This window comes from Pongo abelii, chromosome 8 (assembly GCF_028885655.2).
Source record: "Pongo abelii isolate AG06213 chromosome 8, NHGRI_mPonAbe1-v2.0_pri, whole genome shotgun sequence".
NCBI classification, from domain to species: domain Eukaryota; kingdom Metazoa; phylum Chordata; class Mammalia; order Primates; family Hominidae; genus Pongo; species Pongo abelii.
In genome coordinates, this window is record NC_071993.2 from 115,407,171 (window position 1) to 115,429,405 (window position 22,235).

Below are 22,235 nucleotides of genomic sequence, written 5' to 3' on the forward strand. Positions count from 1 at the left end.
TTTGTTTTGGTGCCTAATTCTGGAATTTGAGCTTAAAAGAAGCAAACTCTACTGTCAATGTCACTTCTGCATTGAACAGGGGAGAAGAGAGGACTAACAAAAAAGAACAAATCAACTGTGTCACTCTTCAAATTCAGAAACAGAACCATGCAACTTTGTTTTTTGAGATGGAATTTCACTCTTGATGCCCAAGCTGGAGTGCAATGGTGCAATCTCTGCTCACTGCAACCTCTGCCTCCCAGATTCAAGTGATTCTCCTGCCTCAGCCTCCCGAGTAGCTGCGATTACAGGCATGCGCCACCATGTCCAGCTAATTCTGTATTTTTAGTAGAGACAGGGTTTCTCCACATTGGTCAGGCTAGTCTCGAACTCCTGACCTCAGGTGATCCACCCACCTCAGCCTCCCAAAGTGCTGGGATTACAGGCGTGAGCCCCTGTGCCCAGCCAGCATAATGCACCTCTTATGAAAGACTTCTACAGTTTAGTGAATGATCCCTGACAGTCCTGTAGTTCATTAGAGGATTTTCCTGTTACTTACCTATGCTGGTGAATAGGGAATATTGAACGATGATAGTGTCAGCTGAGTTCATTTTACCAAAGGTCATGGTGATGGATTTTTGGACATGGACTGTCTGGGAATGATCCATAGATCAGGGGGAATGTGTAATTAACATTGATACTTCCAGAGTTCCAGCCATTCACCAGAAATTACCTTGAACTTAGTGATTTCTTCCCCCTAAGAGACAAACCACCTTTTACAAGGAATAAACATTTTGCTCTTTTCTAGTGATAGGGGCATATAAGCTCTTGGGTCCCTGAGAAGAACAAAATAAACAACAGGCTAGTAGGGGAAAGGGGGAAAGAAAAAGGCTTGTCAGCTCTATCTCCTTGGGGATGTCAATTTTCTATGCCTTAATCATAAAATGAAGATGGTAGATGGCATTAATTCATGCAATGTTGTTCAGGGATTACATATTTACGATATGTCAAAATCTGGGCTTAATATTGAAGATATAAAGGTTAAAAAACCCCACATATGACCCTTGCCCTTGTGGAGGTGACAGTGGGGGAGATGAACATCAATGAACATACCCAAGAAGATTGTTATATTTTGGGTTCCTAAATAAGCAGGCTCTGAGATGGAGGTTAGTTTTCAGGTTTGTCTTGTGACCACTACTTGTAGGAAGGAATGAAGGATAGGAAGCAGATTGAACAAGAAGTTGGACTGTGTTATTGTATTAGTCCAATCTCACACTGGCATAAAGAACTGCCCGAGACTGGGTAATTTATAAAGGAAAGAGGCTTAATTGACTCACAGTTCTGCATGGCTGGGGAGGCCTCAGGAAACTTACAATCATGCTGGAAGGCAAGGGGAAGCAAGGCACCTTCTTCACAAGATGGCAAGAGGGAGAATGAATGCAGGAGGAACTACAAACACTTATAAAAACATCAGATCTCGTGAGAACTCACTCATTACCACGAGAACAGCATGTGGGAAACTGCCCCCATGATTCAATTACTTCCACCTCATCTCTCCCTTGACAGGGGGGGTTATGGGGATTACAATTCAAGATCAGATTTTGGGTGGCGACACAGCCAAACCATATCAGTTATCAACAAAGGTTGTTTAGTATCAACAAGACCTCAGTCATCCTTATGAAGAAGTCTGGTCTGAGATGGCCTTCAGAGTTTTTCTGTGTTGGGCCATGTAGTCTGGACTTTCTATCCCAGTTATTAGGTGCAGGCTGTACCAGTTAGCAAAGTGGTTCCCTTCAGTCAAAGTATATACAAATATGGCTGATATTTGAGGGATGCCAGGGAGTAACTTTAGTCCTGAAGGAAGATCTGAGCAGTTTATCACAGTCTATGAATAGATGTGCAATTATGAACTGTGATAGGCACTATGAAGAAGGATTCTCCACCGCAATGGGATATGGATAGCCAGAGGATCTGACCTAGTGTGAGAAGTCAAGGAAGTCTTTCCTGAGGAAGTCATAATTAAGTCAAGATTTGAAAAAACCTAGTGCACTTCGGGGACCAAAGAGAAAGAAAAAAATATTTAGAAGACAGAGAGTCTAGAATGTGGAGAAAGTGAGCATGAAGTCATTGGCAGAGGCGAGACCATACAAGGTTTTGCAATCCAAGTTGAGAATTTCATTGTAGAAGTAGCAGGAAGTCACTGAAATATTTAGCATGGCAATAAGTGGGGTGGGTGTTGTTGGGGGGAGGGTAAAATAATCAGATTTACAATTTACAAATACTGATCTGGCTGCTGAGTTGAGGGGTGGAATTCTGGAAGGCAGAGTTGTTATCTAAAACCTCCATCTAAACTCTAAGTTTCTATAAGCTTTATTTCATTACTGACTTGAAAATGATCAGCTTGTCCCACAGAATCTAGATTTCAAGGTGTGTAATATGGCTTTTGGGATATTATAAATGATGACTAAACATTTTATATATATCAACTAATAATTCTACACAACCCATGAGGTATGTACTATAAGGTCTCATTTAATGAATAAATATACACATTATGAAGTATCATTATTCCTATTTTATGGATGGATATATTGAGCCATAAAAAGGCTATGTATGTCATCTAACTTTATGCAGCTAGTCAGTAATTCAAGCCCAGACAGGTTCATACAGACTCCTTCAATCAGAGACAAAATAAAATATAATTTACATACATGTATTAGCAAATTATCATATACTTAACTAAAAAGCAGGCATTATCTGTTAAATGACAATAAGACAAAACCTGTTCTTCCATGTAACAAATATTATGTATTGTATTTTAAATGTGATTTGTGGTATATTTTTAATGATGAACTCAATAAAATATATATTTTTTCAGCTAATATTCAAAATGCAAAACGCATGTAATTTCAAGGGGTTTAGGGCTTACATATTACTGTTGTATTATTTGGAATAAATACCCTCATCTACTATAGTAAACATATCCCTAAATCATTCTGTTTTAACCTAACAAAAAGGCATTTATAACCCATAAGCCCCAGTGACCATGTTTCTCATTGTTATATGCCTTCCCAGAGCCCAGAGACTAAGATGTCTTCCTGTATCAGGCTGTACCCTCCTTTATGATCCTCTGCCGCATTCTCTACACTTGCCCAACAGAAAGAGCAAGGAGGGAGCGAAGTCACAGAAGTGGCCTGCATCACTTTGTCCACTTGCCATTGACCGGAACTTAGTCCCATGGTCATATCCAATGGAAAGGATTCTAAGGAACACGTGATAACTGTTGGCCCAAAAAGACAAGAAATGGATGTTGATGCCTGTATAACACAGTTTTCGTGAATATAAAAGATATTTACAAGTCAAAAAATTTGGGTAATGTGCACCTACATTAAAGCAATAATTTGGTTCCTAATCCCATTTTATTTTTCTCTTGACACTCTTGGAGATATGGAGTTTAAAATTAACTTCTGTTTCGAAGTTTCATTTTGATATTTTTTAATGTATTCTCCAGAACAACCACTAAATCTATGGTCCAAACTATACCTAAAGTCCACAATGAAGAAATAACAGTTAATAATTTGTCCATTATTTCATTCATAAAGCTGACTTTTTTCCTTAATTTCAGTAGGATTTCTACTTTGCTTAAAGTCTTGATCTAAAAATTGCTTAGAATAAGTTTCTGGATATGTAATGAAAATGCACAGTTAAGAATTTGTCCATTATTCCATTCACAAAGCTGATTTTTTTCTTTGATTTCAGTAGGATTTCTGCTTTGCTTAAAATCATGATCTAAAAATTGTTTAGAATAAGTTCCTGGATATGTATGTAATGAAAATGCACTTATAGCTCCAAATCTATGGTTCAGGAATTAACTACAATATTACCATTGGTAATGTGGACAAAGATGAAGACAATGATGATTATTAGTAATCATGAGCATTAAGCCTACAATAATTATTACGGATTTCTTCAAAATTGTTTCAGACTTCTAATACAGTTTTTCTAATCCCTACATTATTGTAAGATGTACAGTAATTAACTGTATGACTTAAAAAAAATCGCCAAATATCCTCTACTCTGAACTACCTTTGGAGTCTCCTTTCTCAAGACAGTCATAAAGCATACTTGAGAATGAACAGTGTGGTCCAGGGCTTTAAAGTCACCTAAGTGACAGCCAATTAGTTGCAACCAGCACCACATAGTCACAGTGTCCACAAGTTAACAAATACATTTGTTTCTCAAATAGCAACACATTGAGCACAAACTGAACTACTTTTTCAAGTCTGAGCCTGAGTTGAGGTTTCAATCTGAGTTGACAATGATAAGAATGAATGAAAACAAAAGTGGTATAAAGTAGAGGGTGGTTAGCTCTGACAACAGAAAACAATTGTTTTTTTTTTACTTATTTATTTATGTTTAATTAACTAATTAATTTAGTTATTATTATTATACTTTAGGTTTTAGGGTATATGTACGCAATGTGCAGGTTAGTTACATATGTATACATGTGCCATGCTGGTGCGCACCACCCATTAACTCGTCATCTAGTATTAGGTATATCTCCCAGTGCTATCCCTCCCCCCTACCCCCACCCCACAACAGTCCCCAGAGTGTGATGTTCCCCTTCCTCTCTCCATGTGTTCTCATTGTTCAATTCCCACCTATGAGTGAGAACATGCAGTATTTGGTTTTTCGTTCTTGCGATAGTTTACTGAGAATGATGATTTCCAATTTCATCCATGTCCCTACAAAGGACATGAACTCATCATTTTTTATGGCTGCATAGTATTCCATGGTGTATATGTGCCACATTTTCTTAATCCAGTCTATCACTGGGTATATACCCCAAGGACCATAAATCATGCTGCTATAAAGACACAAGCACACGTATGTTTACTGCGGCATTATTCACAATAGCAAAGACTTGGAACCAACCCAAATGTCCAACAATGATAGACTGGATTCAGAAAACAATTCTTAATTCATGTCATTCAACAGTCTCTCCCTGTCCTAATTCTTTAACTCTCTGTGTCTTCCAGAGAAAGCAAGCACAAGATTTAGCCAGAATTCAGTGAGCATAAACTGTCTCCATGATGTTCAACAGTAAAAACTCTAAGAATAAAATAAGAAAGAGAAGGTGTCATCATCATGTTCATCATCATCATTATCACCTTCATCAAAGCAAACATTTATTGCTTGACTACTGTGTGCAGGGCAATGTGCTAAAACTTTACATGTATTGATTTAATTGTCATTGTAACCCTGAGACTTTATGAGTTATTATATTAGTCAGGACTCTTCCAATTTCAATAAGGAAATTCCAAGTCAATGTAGCTTAACAGAGAAAAAGCAGAGAGAGAGAGAGAGCAGTTAGCAAATAATGAGGGATCAAGATACTGGGAAGGCAGTATTCAAGCTATTATACTCAGAACACTTGTCTCACTCTTGTGTGTGCTCTCTCTCTCTCTCTTTCTCCTTTTTGGTCTGCCCTCATTCTCTTTCAAAAATATGACTCCTGTATGTGGCAGGGATAATAGACATCTACAGCTATAAGATATATGTACTCCTTCTTTCTCTAGCCTAGAAGTGTCTAAAAAGAAAATTAACTTGCCTGGAGTCACATGTCCATTTTTTAATACCATAGGTAGTTTGGTGGAATAAGTTTTTTGATTGGTCAATTCTGGTTTCCATGGTTAACCTAAGTTAGGTTATTGTTGGTCATGTCCACATCATCTGGAGAAATATTAAAGAGGGCAGACAAAAAAAATCCATTCTGTTCACAGCTAGGCTTTCCTATTTCACTACATTACATTAGAAGAAATTAAGCCTACAGAGGTTAAAATAATTTTTCTAATATAATTCATGTGTGTTAGGGTAGATTTGATACAGCTCTGATTGATTTCATAACTTATGATTTATTACTAAGCCAAATTACATTTCCAAAAAGTGTCAGTTGGGCCAAAGTGGAAGCTGAACCTTCATGCTACACATTTTCAATGAGACGGTGTACATTAACAAGCTTGAAGGAAACTCGTTTATTGTAGCTACATATTTTGAATCTTGACATCTAGTGAATAAGGCTTAGACTCAAAGAAAATCAAGTCTAGGCTCAGTACAAGTCATTTCCATTCTGTGGGTATCTTTTTTCTCATATAAACCTCCTACCCAACTATATCATGTAGTTACATCAAGACTTAAATTATTGAACAAATACAAAGTATTTTGGAAAGCTTAAAATGCCCTCACGTGCCCCCCCCCCTCCACCGCCCAGAAAAAAAGATAGTATAGTTTTTCCTTGGTATCAGTGGGGAATTGACTCTAGGAATCCCCATAAATAACAAAATCGGACATGCTCAAGTTCCATATACAAAATGGCATAGTATCTGCGTATAACCTATACACATTCTGCTATATACTTTAAATCAATTCTAGATTACTTATAGTACCTAATATAATGCAAGTGTTATGTAAATAATTGCTATACTGTTTGTATTTGTATTTTTTTATTGATGTATTACTTTTATTTTTTTCTGAATATTTTAAATCTAAGGTTGATTGAATCCGTGAATGTGGAACTCGTGCATAGGGATGGCCAACTGTATTACTTCATGTGCCTTCTATTTTGAAGTCTGCAATCGTTGTCTATTGACAGTTTTCCAAAAATTTGAGGGAAAGAAATACAATGTTATTACGGTACTTTATAAACAGGAAAATTTTACTCTAATTTACTACTCAGTTCTTCTTCTTTAAATTGTCATTGTTGCTGTCTTCCTCCTCCTCTTTCTCCTTGGTCTCCTTCTATTTTCATTCTTCTTATTAATATCTGATGAAGTTATCTTTGCTAACTAATCCTCTGGGTAGGAGTCTTACAGATTAAATTTCATGCTCAATGAAAGATTTTGTTTACATTCAAATTAGTGGTATTTTCCTTCCTATTAGATCTCTTCTGTTGACAGGGCATTTTCCTGGTTTTTCCATGCTAGGCATGGAATGCTAGCATGCATTCTTCTGTTACCTTCTCTCCCGAGTCTTTTTCTGTGCAACCTAAACAGTCCTTTCACTGTTTCTTATACCAAATCTCTCTTTATTCCTAGAGTCTCCAACTAACCACAGGCTGATTCCAGATGAAATTTGGACATTGATTTATTGTAAAGCCTTACCCACTGCTCTAAGGAGGCAAGGTAACAATTCTATATTTTTGAATAATTGGGTTAGAAAACCAAACCCATGCGTAGTAGGATGAAACAATGGGATTTACGCTACACCTCATTTATTCTGCCAGTTGTAAAATTCCAAATCTGATTATGTGTGCTGATGCAGGCAGAGGGTAGGAAAAAGGAAAGACATGTTATTGTCAAACCAATTTTCATAGCATCTCAAAGATCATTTAATTTTGGCTGAGACTGCTGGTCATGCAGGGGATTCTGAGTGCTCTTCCCTGTCTTATACTGCAAGAAAATAACTTAATAAGTGACCCATGGAACTCTACCTTTTCCATTGGCCCCCATCCCTGAGACCACTTGATGACCTTTGGTTATCTTCTGGTGGACATTAATCTAAAAGGTGACCAGGGCACTGGAGTGGGAGGCACAAGGGATCTTAATTTCCTTTTCATTAAGTTTCTGACTTTGGATTCAATATCAAGATAGAAAAACAGAGAGCTAGCAGGGAGGGAAATATGGAAAATGAAGACAGCTCCTGAGTAGATAAATCAATGTATAGAGACAGAAGCATATTTTACAGAATTATGAGTTAATCACCAAGGTACAAGAATCAGAAATGATTAATAGTGTTTGCATCTAAGGGTGAGACTGCATGTGGGAAGAAGCGGTGTGGAAAACCATTGCTTTTTGTAGTGGGCTCACACACAAACACACACATGCATACCCAGACACACATGAAGACAAATATTTATCATATATGTATGACTTTTATAAAGACTATATTAGTGATTATTTAAAAAATAGGTCTAGACCAAAGAGGCAAATTTGATATAGAATATGAAATAAGTCTAAAAATAGCACAAATATCTTTCAAACACAAACCACATAATATTTTTTGGTGAGATAAATGTTGGTGGAGGTGAATAAGGAGAGAGGTTATTAAATTTTCTAACAAGTTCCTTTCAGAGACAGAGGACAAACAGATTGTTTCCCAGAAACAAAGAGATTGAGAGGCTGACAGAGAGGAACAGAAGTAGAGCAAGAAACAGGCACAAAGACAAACACACAGGAAGAAGTAAATGTGAATGTGAAAAAAAAAAAAAAAGAGATTGTTTAGGCCAGGGGCAGTGGCTCACGCCTGTAATCCCAGCACTTTGGGAGGCCGAGATGGGCAGATCACGAGGTCAGGAGATCGAGACCATCCTGGCCAACATGGTGAAACCCTGTCTCTACTAAAAATGCAAAATTAGCCAGGCGAGGTGGCGCATCCCTGTAATCCTAGCTACTCGGAAGGCTGAGGCAGGAAAATCCTCGAACTTGGGGGGTGGAGGTTGCAGTGAGCCGAGATCGCACCGCTGCACTCCATCCTGGCAACAGAGCTAGACTGTCTCAAAAAAAAAAAAAGTTTAAATGACATTTCTTTTCTAGTAAAAGTAAAGAGAATAGGCTGATAAGGAATAAAAGTAAAGTTTATTATTTCGTAGAAACAGGAATCAGTTCAGTAACATTTGCTTCTCTACTATAATTTGTCAGCTTTTACACAGGTAAGAGCATAGACCCATGTGTGTTTATGGGTGTGCATACTTGTGTTGGAAATATTATCTGTGGAAGTGCATACAGTTTGAAAGTGAAACTAGCCCAGATGAGCAATTTAGGGATCCTCTAGATCACATGGGTTCCCAACCCCTGAGCCACAAACCAGTCTTGGTCCCTGGCCTGTTAAAACCTGGCTGCATAGCAGGAGGTGAGCAGCAGGTGAGTGGGAATTACCAGCTGAGCTCCTCTCAGATCAGTGGTGGCATGAGATTCTCATAGGAGTGCAAACTCTTGTGAACTGTGCATGTGAGGGATCTGGGGTATGCGCTCCTTATGAGAATCTAACTAATGCCTGGTGATCTGGGGTTTTTATCCACGAAACTGGTTCCTGTGGTGCCAAAAAGGTTGGGGGCCACTGCTCTAGATCCCTAGCTGCTCTGTTTAAGATTATAGTCACCAAGAAAGGAGAAGTTTTCTATGCCTTTTTTGTTCTGAAAAAAATGGTTTTATGCCTGGCTTAAAAGGGATTAGAGCACATTCATGGGTTTCTTTATCACATGATTCTTATTCAATGGAAAAATAAAAATCAGTAATGCAGTGCTGGTCAGCATAAACTCCTGCTAAGAAACACACGTCTTGTAGGTATTAGAGAACATATAAAAGTGGGAATTATTAGTAAGGTACTTCAGTCTTGGTATTGGCTTGGAACTAATTAGATTATATTGTCCAGAGTGAGAAAGTTTTCATTTTACACCTGTTTTGCTGAGCTGGTGATATCCCAGGGGCTTTTTGCAAGGATAGCTTCTTATTTTTGAATTTCCTGATGCCCGTGGATCTGAATGATCTGAAGCTCCTTTTAGAACACACAAAGAGCCTTAAGTCTGAGGCTACTTTTAGAGTACACAAGGTTGTGGTTGCTTTTCTGATACATTTATTTATAAGATACACCCAATCTGTCTGAAGTGGTTTAAGGAGCCTGTGTAGCACTGGCACAGACTGGAAAAGAGGTGTGGCTGGTACTGTTCATAACACCCCAGTGTAGCTCAGGATGGGGGAGTCAAGGGTGTGGGGATGAACAAGAATATCAATGACTCCTTCCAAATTAAAAATGTATTAAAGCTAGAGACAGAATTGTTTTCTTATCTCTAACCCCTTCAAAACTCCCACAATAGTAGGCACAAAGTAGGCTAGTGATTATTAACATTTTCTGAGCTTCAGAAGCAAGGAGATTCTTGTAAATAGAACTTCATTGGTTTTGATTTAATGAATCTTGGATGAAACTGAGGAATCTCAAGGTATAGATATCACTTAAGGTAAATCTGGTGGCTGGTAGCCACTTTTTGAGAACTACTGTAGTTAATGTTCTTAGATTCATTTTTCAGTATCTGGGCTCGCTTGTTGGCCTGTCCCTGTTCTTTCTGTTTGCTCTCTTCAGCTTCCTCCCCACTGCCTTAAAGCTGAAACTGGATCCCTTCCTTACACCTTTTACAAAAATTAATTCAAGATGGATTAAAGACTTAAACGTTAGACCTAAAATCATAAAAACCCTAGAAGGAAACCTAGGCATTACCATTCAGGACATAGGCATGGGCAAGGACTTCATGTCTAAAACACCAAAAGCAATGGCAACAAAAGCCAAAATTGACAAATGGGATCTAATTAAACTCAAGAGCTTCTGCACAGCAAAAGAAACTACCATCAGAGTGAATAGGCAACCTACAAAATGGGAGAAAATTTTCGCAACCTACTCATCTGACAAAGGGCTAATATCCAGAATCTACAATGAACTCAAACAAATTTACAAGAAAAAAACAAACAACCCCATCAAAAAGTGGGTGAAGGACATGAACAGACACTTCTCAAAAGAAGACATTTATGCAGCCAAAAGACACATGAAAAAATGCTCACCATCACTGGCCATCAGAGAAATGCAAATCAAAACCACAATGAGATACCATCTCACACCAGTTAGAATGGCAATCATTAAAGAGTCAGGAAACAACAGGTGCTGGAGAGGATGTGGAGAAATAGGAACACTTTTACACTGTTGGTGGGACTGTAAACTAGTTCAACCATTGTGGAAGTCAGTGTGGCCATTCCTCAGGGATCTAGAACTAGAAATACCATTTGACCCAGCCATCCCATTACTGGGTATATACCCAAAAGATTATAAATCATGCTGCTATAAAGACACACGCACACGTATGTTTATTGTGGCACTATTCACAATAGCAAAGACTTGGAACCAACGCAAATATCCAACAATGATAGACTGGATGAAGAAAATGTGGCATATATACACCATGGAATACTATGCAGCCATAAAAAATGATGAGTTCATGTCCTTTGTAGGGACATGGATGAAATTGGAAATCATCATTCTCAGTAAACTATCGCAAGGACAAAAAACCAAACACCGCATGTTCTCACTCATAGGTGGGAATTGAACAATGAGAACACATGGACAGAGGAAGGGGAACATCACACTCTGGGGACTGTTGTGGGGTGGGGGGAGTGGGGAGGGATAGCATTGGGAGATATACCTAATGCTAAATGACGAGTTAATGGGGGCAGCACACCAGCATGGCACATGTATACATATGTAACTAACCTGCACATTGTGCACATGTACCCTAAAACTTAAAGTATAATAATAATAAAATTAAAAAAAAACAAAAAAAAACTGACTCTAGATGGAAAGAATACTCTCTAAGTTTAAAAATATCTGTCCATTTATCCCAGAAAGTGAGAGTCATGGAAGAAATAAGCCCCAACAAAGAAAAAGAGACTTCATTATCTCACCAGTATTCAACAGCAGTACATGTAGGGAGGTTTGACCTTTTTATTTTCATAGTTGAGAAATCTGGTATTCAGGGAACTCAAATGCCTGGGCCAAGATCCCACAGTTTAGAGTAAGTTGAGAAATGAATGACAGAGGCACTGGTAGAGATATAAGATTACAAGGGATGCAGAGGTCACCGTGAACTGGAGGCTCCTGATTTTCATTTTAAGCGATCAACATTTACATAACAATGGATCATTAGTCCTTTAGAGATGAAGGTTTGGCAAAAAGTGGATCATGCTACACAGCATGGCTTTAAAAACACCATGAGCAAGACCTTAGTTTCAGTTTACACAATGACAAGTAAAAGCCATGTAAAGTGTATAAATCTGAAATATAAGGGTCTGGTCTTATATTTAGTAATAGTTAGGTCATGTCTACCTTAAATGTGTCTGAGTCTTTATGACAGAGAGAGACAAAGAGAAAGAGAGTGAGAGAGAAACAGAGAGATAGAGACAGAGAGAAAGAGAAAGAGAGAGAAAGGGAGGCAGAGGGGAAGAGGAAAAATACAAATAATTATGTAATTGATGATAATCATTTTTAATCAACCCCCAGAGAGAGAGGGAAAGGGAGATTTCCAGAAAAGAGGTTTATCATAGTTTCAAGCAAAAAACAAACAAACAACAAACAAACAAAAAACCCTCTGAGTTGAAGTGTATCAAAAGATGGCATCAGACATACAGCCTCCGTAATTAAACCTGCTGCCTGTAACCCTTCCTTGAGAGAAGACAGGAATATTATGAGTTTCTCAGGTCATACGAAAAAACTCCATGTCATCCTAATTTCAAGCCTTGGTCAATCTTCAACATGTTTTTTCCTTTGCTAAAAATATATTTGCAATTTTATTCTGTGGGATCTACTTCCTGTCATTAATGGGTTGGAAAAATGAAAGCACTTTGCCAAAGATCTCAACTGCAAAATATAAATCATGTTTTATGCCGTCAAGATGAGCAAAACATTTTTTCATAAATTTCCAGTTTCACCTATATGCAGTTTTGGCAAATATATAATTCCCAGGTAGCTTTGTGTAAACTGCTTGGCTCTGATGCTTTTTAATGACCTAAGTACTGTTTTGGAAGCAGCATCGCTATATTTTGTAAAACCAAGTTATTGATTGTCTAAGGACAATTTAAGATAAAGTTTGAAAGTCAGAGGGCCTTTGCGGCAGTATAAAATGAGGTTCTTATCTCTTCCAGCTGGAGAACAGAAAAAGAGGTATTACAGTTTAAAGAGAGCAAACTTTAAACAGAAGATAGAGCAAACTTTAAGGTTTGGCTATTTTCCAATCCCTTGTGCTGAGAGAACAGAAGACAAAGGAGTCATCTGTTTTGGAAGGACAATTAACCCCAAGCATGAGAAGGATGCAGGGTTGCTGTTACACAATGGGGACAGGGAAGAAGTGTTTAGATATATGTCACATAAGGAGGACAGGAAAGATCACTCAGAGTATCCATGTAGAAGTTCTCATACTGTCCTATCCAATTTTTATGGTACATTGACAAGTGGCTATGACCTGAGAAGCTCATGGTGATCTGGGCTCTGAAACCTCAGTGGGAGGATTTGGATTCACATAACCAGCTAAGCCATTTAGCCCAGCAGAGGTATTAACAAAGGTAACAGAAATCTAAATGTCCAATAGTCAAACAATGGAGAAAGATTCAGAGTATCAGCTGTAGCCCCCAAACCAGTACTAGCCACAGAGGCTACAGTTGGTCTTAATAATCTATCTCTTTAAATTTCTCCAAGAAAGTTCCCATCAAAATATCATAGACACTGTTTCTGATTAATCTGATAGTGCCAAGGGTAGAACTTAGTAGATGCTGTTATATGTTGCCTATACCCCCTGCAGGATTAATTCTATCATTGTCTTAGCTGCCAGGAATGTCACCCACTGAAAGTCGCAGTTGCCTCCCTCCCCAAAAATTGCTGGTGACTCATATGAAGACAGACTCTTTTCCAGGGGAATCTCCTATCAATGATAGGCCAATATGCTTCCTTTGCTTCAGTATGGGACATTTTTGAAAAGTCTTTCCAGCCTCAGACTCCCTGGTGGGATTGGCTAAGTCCTCTGTTACAACTACAACACTGTCCACCTTCTCTTTCCTTTTCCTCACTTTACAAATGTGGTTTCTTGGAAGACTACCCAGAAAACTTCCTGCAAGCAAATCTCAGCCACAGAGATGATTTCTTGGTCAACCTAATCTATGACACTTCTTTTGATTTTTAATTTTTTTTTTCCAGAGCTCTCTGCTAGAAAAAAGGGGAAGAAAAAAAAAATCTACCTTTGACTCTATTTTGAAAATGTAACAACTGACAATCATCCTCAACTCCCCCCCTCCCACAATCTTGGTCTTACTCATCCAACCAATAAATAAACCTTCTCAGGTTGTTTGTAAAATCTTTCTCAAAACTATCTATGCTCCACTGATACTTACAATACCTTAGTTTTTCTGATACCCTAGTTTGAGTTATCATTATCTGCCTTTGCTCATTTTTTTTTCTCTCTTACCCTTTTAAATGTATTCTTCCATTGTAGTGAGAGTGATTTTTCCAACATACAATGGTTGAAGAACCAAAGCCTTAGCTTTTTCCTAGAGATCCTGCATGTGCCTGCCTTGCCTGCATCCGGAGCCTCAGCAAAGACCTTCCTTCACTTCTTCCAACTTGCTATATGCCTTTGAATTTTTGGACCTTTATACGTATTGTCTTCTCTGCATAAAGTTCTTCCTTCAATTCAACATATGTAAATACTAAATCTAAGTCCTCTCATCAAGGAAAATGGACTCTTATCCCAATAAATGATGTTGTTTTAAGATAAAACAAAATAAAATTAACATATAGTTATATGCTGACATAATAGTTTTTACAAAATTTACCCAAGCATTTTTAGTCCTTTGAACTTTTCCCTGTGATTTCTCAGAACCTCAATGTCAAAAACAGTCTTTAAAGAAAATATTTAGGCTGAGTGCCGTGGCTCACACGTGTAATTCCAGCACACTGGGAGGCTGAGGCAAGAGGATTGCTTTAGTCCGGCAGTTTGAGACCAGCCTGGATAAGATAGCGAGAGCCTGCCTCCTCAAAAAATTAAAAAACCAGCCTGGCATGGTGATATGCACCTGTAGTCCCAGCTACTAAGGAGGCTGAGGCAGGATGATCCCTTAGATCCTAAGAGTTCCAGACCTGGGTGACAAAGTGAGACCCAGTCTCTAAAATAATAATGAAAAATTGATTTATATCACCTAAGAAATTACTAATGCATTGTGTCGTGAAGATTTCAATGAAATTAGTCATTACTGTTAGTTCTATAATATCCCCTGGAATGTTGTGTCTTTATCCAATGTAGATGTTGGCCTGCTATAATGTACGAAACTTTGTTCTAAAATCTGTTTTAAAAAACAGATAAAAGACATTAATGAAATATACTCACTTTCATGTCCTTGACATGAAGAAGGAAGATTTGAAATAAATGAGCAAGTAAAACAACATTAATTAGCACATAATTAGCAATAGTAGAGTACAGTGCTCAATAATTTTTAAACAAATTGACTCTTTTGTACACGTTTTGGGATGGAAGCATAGCCAAGTTCTCCTTGAGGTACGATTAATGTCACCCTACTATATAAATTCTCAAAACAACTCTCTTGTTAGAGAGACAAAGTTTTATTTTATAAGGAACATCAATATCAGAATATAACTAACGTGTAACAGCAAGAAGGAAGGACATTTAAAGGATTACATATGCCTGTGAAGTGTAGAAGTGCTGTGTGTTTCTGGAGATATACTAATGCTAGATGACGAGTTAGTGGGTGCAGCGCACCAGCATGGCACATGTATACATATGTAACTAACCTGCACATTGCGCACATGTGCCACAAAACCTAAAGTATAATAATAATAAAATAAAATAACAAACAAAAAAACCAAAAATTTAAACCAGCAGCAATGATAAAATCTCGATGAAGTCTAAAATTATTAGAAAATTCTATTAAGACACTACCATTGTTAGAAAACTCAAAATAAATCAATATTTGATTTTGAAAATTAGAAACCCTAGGTATGTGACAGCTACATTTATAAAGAAGCATCTGTATCATCTTTCAGACACTGAGTAAATATTTAAACTTAACCTTTAGCAGCATATAAAATGTTCTTTGCAAAATCCCTTATAATTTTTAGCTAAGTACTACATGAATTGTTCTAGCCAGCAACATTTTACTTTTAGCTATAAAGAGGCATCAAATGAGTTGACAGTGACAAGGACAAAGGAATCTGAATCAGCAGGTGTCTAAGCACTGTCATCTCTTCAGCAAAGGACCTGGACTTTGCAATCAGGAAGATTTGGTACAAATCCTTCCATTTCTCCTTGCTGGTTGTACATTTTTGGCCAGTTACTTAATATTTCTAAGCCTCAGTATTCTCATCTGTCAAAAAATAACACGTGCTCATGGGGTTATGAAGATGCAATACGCATATAAAATGGAGAGACATATTCAAATACAAACAATGTGACCCCCAGGACCCACACTCTTGAGTCTTACCCTAGACTTACAGGGTCCAGTACACATGAATTGTGCCTAACTCTCAGCACACTTGTGAACATTATCATTTTAAAATTCTTTTTTAGAGACAGGGTCTCCCTATGCTGCCCAGGCTGGACTGGAACTTGAACTCTTGGGCTCAAGCTATCCTCCCACCTCAAACTCCTGAATAACAGGTATGTGCCATGCTACTCAGCAACATTGTAATTATTATAATAATAGTTGGAAACAACTATAATTACTTAAAATAATGTTTTTATTTTACATACAAATATTGGTCCAAAACTGGTCAAGATGACAAGTGATTGAATTTGGTTATTTCATACTCAGAAACTGAGAAAGGTTCAGTAGGTCAGATGATTCTGGAGGTGAAGAGCAGGAAAGAAAGGAGAAGAGTATGTGTGAGAGATTGAGTAAGAAATGCATTTTCTGCAGGCACTAATGAAGTCAATATGCTGTAATAAGCCTGTGTTTTATGTTTTTAAATGTCATGCTCATACAATGAAATGCAGACACCTAAAGAGCATCAGCTGTGTACACCCATTTATCATAACAAAGCTATGGTTATAGACCAGTATGAGGACAATTCCAAGTGTTCAGAGATGAGAAATTAGGCTGTAGAGAGGGGCAAGGGGCCAGATCTCAAAGGGACTCATGGGTCACATCATTTGTATTATGGCCATAACCAGCAGGAAGCATTTTAACCAGGGCATGTTTTAGTCAAATTTTGTATAATATGGCTCATGCTAGCAGTGGTGTGAAGCTTAGTTTGGCAAAGTGAGAGACAAAAGCAGGATAAATCATTTAAAAGCCTTAAGCTCCACTTTTCTCATCTGAAAAATGGGATAATAATGGCCGATTGCAACTCCCAAAGTTGAAAATGACAGAAAATTACATAATGTATAAGGAAGGATGCTGAAAGATGTAAAGTTCACTGGAGAATAAAGATCATTATGTTGAATATGTGATAATTTTGGGATGTATATCACATTTTATTACAATAGGGATCATGAGCAAGTAGTTCTGGCCCAGAGGAAGATATTCAGTAGCAAATTAGTCGACCTCTTTCCATTTCCAGTTGCCTACTAACCCCACTGGTGACTCATGATAGAGGAGAATAACTACATGTAATTATATTGCTGTGACTAAATTGACAGTCCCCATACCCAAAAGCAATTCAAAGAGGGGAAAAGAAAAAAGATTCTAGCCTGCACAATCACTGGTAGTCAAAGTTAAATCCATTGAATCATTTTGCAGAACTGTGCAAACAGATGACTAAATGATTGGCAGAGATTGCTGGAGAAGGGGAGCTCGCCCTGCTGGCTCCTTTCCATTGGCTTAGGTGGTTGCCATTTCTTCTTGATTAAATCTTAGTTCTGATGACTTTCATGATTCAGAGAAGTGAAGGTTCCTGCAGTTTCAGCCTGCTGAAACTCAAAGACATCAGTAATTTTAATTTCCATCTGTATTAAAACAAATGGAAAAACTGCTCTATAGCCAAATATATTATACCTTGCCAATTAATCCATTAGCAAGGCTCCGTAGCTGAATTTCCCATTAAGGAAAACAATTTTCTGACAATTCACTTTTGGATTGAGTGCTGATTACCCTTTTATCTAAATTTAAACTGTACAAAGCTGAGAAGTTTAAAAACCAAATGTGAAAAGCAACAGTGTGGGATACAGATTTGTGCTGTCCTATACAGTAGCCATCAGCCACATCTGCCTCTTGGGCGTTTAAAATGTGGCTAGTCCAAATGGAGATGTGCTCTAAGTGTAAAATGCAAACTAAAACCTGAAACTTATTACAAATACAAAGATGTTAAATGTCTGAAATAATTTTAATATTATATGTTGAAATGACAATATTTTGGATATATAGTATGAAATATATCATTAAAATTAAATTTACTTGTTTCTGTTTTTGTTGTAAAAAGCATCCACATATCTTAGTGTGAATTCTGAAAAATTTCACATTACACATGTACAGTATATTTATGGCTTCCATATCGCCATGGGATAACACCAGTATAGACCTTCTATAGATATATGAGAAATGAAAGCAAAACCCATTGCATACACAGATGTATGCCAGGCTACTAGTTTACAATGAGGCAAGGACAAACACAAGAACAAATCCAGACAGGGCAAAGCACAGGGGCAGGAGGAGTATGGCAGATGATTTGGGAGCTGACAAAATTCTGAGTTCAGAAATATCAGCTAGAAAAAGAAGATTCACACGAGCATGGCAGGTCTCAGTGGGCAATATGAAAAGGGCAGATAGTACTGTAAGTTTTACTTGTTGGGAACTTGTGATGCATGAATGCACATTCTAGCACAGGAGCACCTTACTTGAGCTCAGTTTCATTCTTCCTGCTGAGAGTGAATATTTCTTATGAAACTGAAATCTCATGCATATTATTGGATACTCTAATTTTTTTCAATCATTATAACATTATATGATGAACATTTTTATATGGCATAAAATTGCTTTCAAGGCTGCTATTTTTTAATGGCTGTGTAATGGTCCATTAGATGGATATATTATCATTTATATAGTTATTCTTACATAACTGGACATTTATTTTATTTTGGCTACAGAAAATACATTTACGGCTACAGAAAATACCACTCTGGCCAGTAATGTGGAGCCTCCATTGCCTTTTGTGAAAAATGGGCTTTTACTACTTTTTGCAGATTAAATGAGATAGTTCATATTGTGGAAGGTATGGCATGTGGTAGAAGTTCCATGAAGTTCTTGTCACCTTCTTTATATAGAAGCATCAGTCATTTAATAACTCAGTAGACCCTCAAGAAGCCCTTTACTGATCTTACGTTGAGACAGCAGCAGCTTACTTAAGGTGAGTAGGTGAGCACTGAAGAAGAATCCTCAACCTCTCTTGGTAACTTGACATAAACTCTCAATGCTTCCTTTTTTTCTAAGTCATCTTCATCTTTATTTCTCTGCTGTGTCCATGTGTAATATGCACTCAAGTTCTGTTGATTTTGCTCTCCAGGTATATTTTTTTATCTTCCCTATTTTCGTATTCCTGTTTCAAATGGACTAGCTCATAAACTGGTCATCTCTAACATGAATTATTGCAATAATCCCTTCATGAGGCTAGACTGATTGTGACGATTAAATGAGATGAGGCATTTCTGAATGTTAGCATAGGCCTTGACACATAATTAGTGTTCATTATGAATTAGTAACTAGTGATATAAAAATAATGACAGTAATGAAAAAATTCAAAATGCAATATCTTATTATAACAAAGGATTACTAAGTGAATAATATATCTAAGGCAGAGAATAGTTACTATGGGAAACACTGAACCTTTGCTTTTCAGAAACATACACTGTATTTGGGGAGAGAAATGAGAATGCCAAGAGAAATTCCAAACAATTAAACAAATTACTTTAAACTAAACAGATTTTTGCTCTAGTTCTGACATCAAGTCACATTTTAAGAAACTTTAGTATGACAACCCAAAATGACTGTAAGTTAATTTACATCAAGTTTGTTATCTCCTTATAAATATCAAAGTGAGTTCTCATTAAAAAGACACATGCACACGTATGTTTATTGCCGCATTATTCACAATAGCAAAGACTTGGAACCAACCCAAATGTCCAACAATGATAGACTGGATTAAGAAAATGTGGCACATCTACACCATGGAATACTATGCAGCCATAAGAAATGATGAGTTCATGTCCTTTGTAGGGACATGGATGAAATTGGAAATCATCATTCTCAGTAAACTATCGCAAGAACAAAAAACCAAACACCGCATATTCTCACTCATAGGTGGGAATTGAACAATGAGAACACATGGACACAGGAAGGGGAACATCACACTTCAGGGACTGTTGTGGGTTGGGGGGAGGGGGGAGGGATAACATTGGGAGATATACCTAATGCTAGATGACGAGTTGGTGGGTGCAGTGCACCAGCATGGCACATGTATACATATGTAACTTACTGCACATTGGGCACATGTACCATAAAACCTAAAGTATAATAATAATAATAATAATTACAATAAAAGAAAAAAAAAAAAATCCCATTTTACAGAATGGAAAAAGATGTGTTCAATAACTCACCCAAAAGCACAGCCAGGATTCAAACCCAGACACTTTGCTCCAGAGCCAAACTCTTGACCACTATAACCAAATGAAGCCAGAGTGATTCACCATCTCGCATCAAAACTCTGGATTATCTGTTTAAGCACCCAGACTTCCACCTCGTCATGAGCCAGGACCTTCCTCAGCCACATCTGGAATCTCAGCCCCTCACAGCACACAGCGGTAGTCAGCAAGTATGCTGAGTAAGTGGAGAACAAGTTAACATTGATTTTCACAACCACGATGTCAGACTAGCAATGGAATTGTTTTGATTCTCCTTTTATAGAGAAGAAAAATGAGATTCACAACTTCACACAAGGGAGTGTCTTATCTAAGAATCTCTGACTGAGTTCAGCCCTTGTTTGTATTCCCTCTGCTGCCTCCACAAAAGGTTAGAGGTCACATGTTTAGATTATGAAGACCTTTTGCCGTTAAAAAATGGCAAAACAAGCAAACAAAACAAACACAGCACTCATTGCCTTTCCTAGAAAAACTGTCCATTAAAAGTACTTTGAGGCCAAAAAAAAAAAAAAAAAAAAAAAAAAAATACTCAGAAAACATATTAAATATGTCTTTCTAAATCCCTCTCATACTTGTCTCTAAATTCATTGTAGCATATCCTCAAAATGTCTCTTATTTCCTTTATTTCACACTATTTAAAAAAATAGTTCTTCTTAACTCAACAGAAGACAAGCAGGTTCTTATGTTTTTTTCCCTACCTTTTCTATCTCAGGCTCAGCAATTCACATCCCTGTGGCTTTTTAAATTTTTCTCTAGCTCCAGATTCTGCACCGTAAAAGAAAATTCAAGATCTGACACAGGAATCGATAATTGCTCCTTCAAAGAGGAAAGTAGGAAGAGGAGAGAAGATATTTTTAAGGTATACATTAATAAGTGAAAAATACAAAAATTGTACAAATGATGCATGTTATTGTAATTATAAACAAACTGTATGCTGAGGCTGCATGGAGGCCACCAGTAATTTTTGCGTGTGTGGCATGGATGGATAAGGCAGGAGGGTAGGGTTAATCATTTGCTCCCCAAAATAAGGAGGGCTTGGGCTGCATTCCCCTCAGGGAAGGCCATGCTTTTGAGTTGCAAAGTAAATGACACTTAGGCTGATACAAACTAGGCTAAGGGAGAAGCTGAAGATAGCAGTAACAGAAATTGTCCATAAATTAACAGACAGAGGCATGACATGGCATGCTGGAAACAGAGTTCTCTAGAGTGGCCTTCAGACCCATTCCTGTTTGCCTTCTGGGATCAATCTGCCACAGAAATATGATGGAAACACCTAGTCTGTGTAAAATGAATGGGTTTGCAAAAATGTAATATGGAAATTGGCTGATGATATGGCTTTACAGAAACGACAGATGACTTGAGATGTACTGTGTGCACAACTTTGTCAAGCCTCTGAGATGCTTCTTTAGCCCTGGGGGGGCAGAGCAGGGCTTAGCAGTTATGCCATGGACCTTTACAATGTCTCTACCAGGAGGTGGAGTTTTCTGATGTCAGGAGTGTTTATAAAAGGCTAATGAAACTTAGTTTTGTTGGCTCAGAAAAGCCCCATTTTCCTTCCCTTGGAAAGTAGGTGTCTCCCAAGTGCCGGGCAAATGATTGTTTATGGGGCTGACATGAATTGGTTTCTCCTCAATGCCTGACAAATAATTGCATATAGGGATGTGTCCTTCCCTGTTTTTCTCACTTGAGGTGGTAGGGAACGTTTTCTCTTAGGTTCATAAGGCCTGAAGGTATAAGTATAGAACTACACCCAGTAATAATTTCAGCTTTGTGAGGAAAAGCAGTCTGAAAGAGGAAAATAATTTACAAGAAGAAGAGAAGATGAGAGGAGAGGAGAAAATGGGTAAAATGTGTTAGATCCTAGGGCAAGGCATGAGAGAAGGAGGGGAGAGCTTCCATCCACTCCCTGGGCATATTACCTTCCAGAAACCTCCCCATATTCAGCTATCAGAAGCACTACAAACCCTGTCCTCTGGGGCCTTTAAGAAAGACTTCATTGGATAGGCATGTAGAAATAAGATCAGACAAA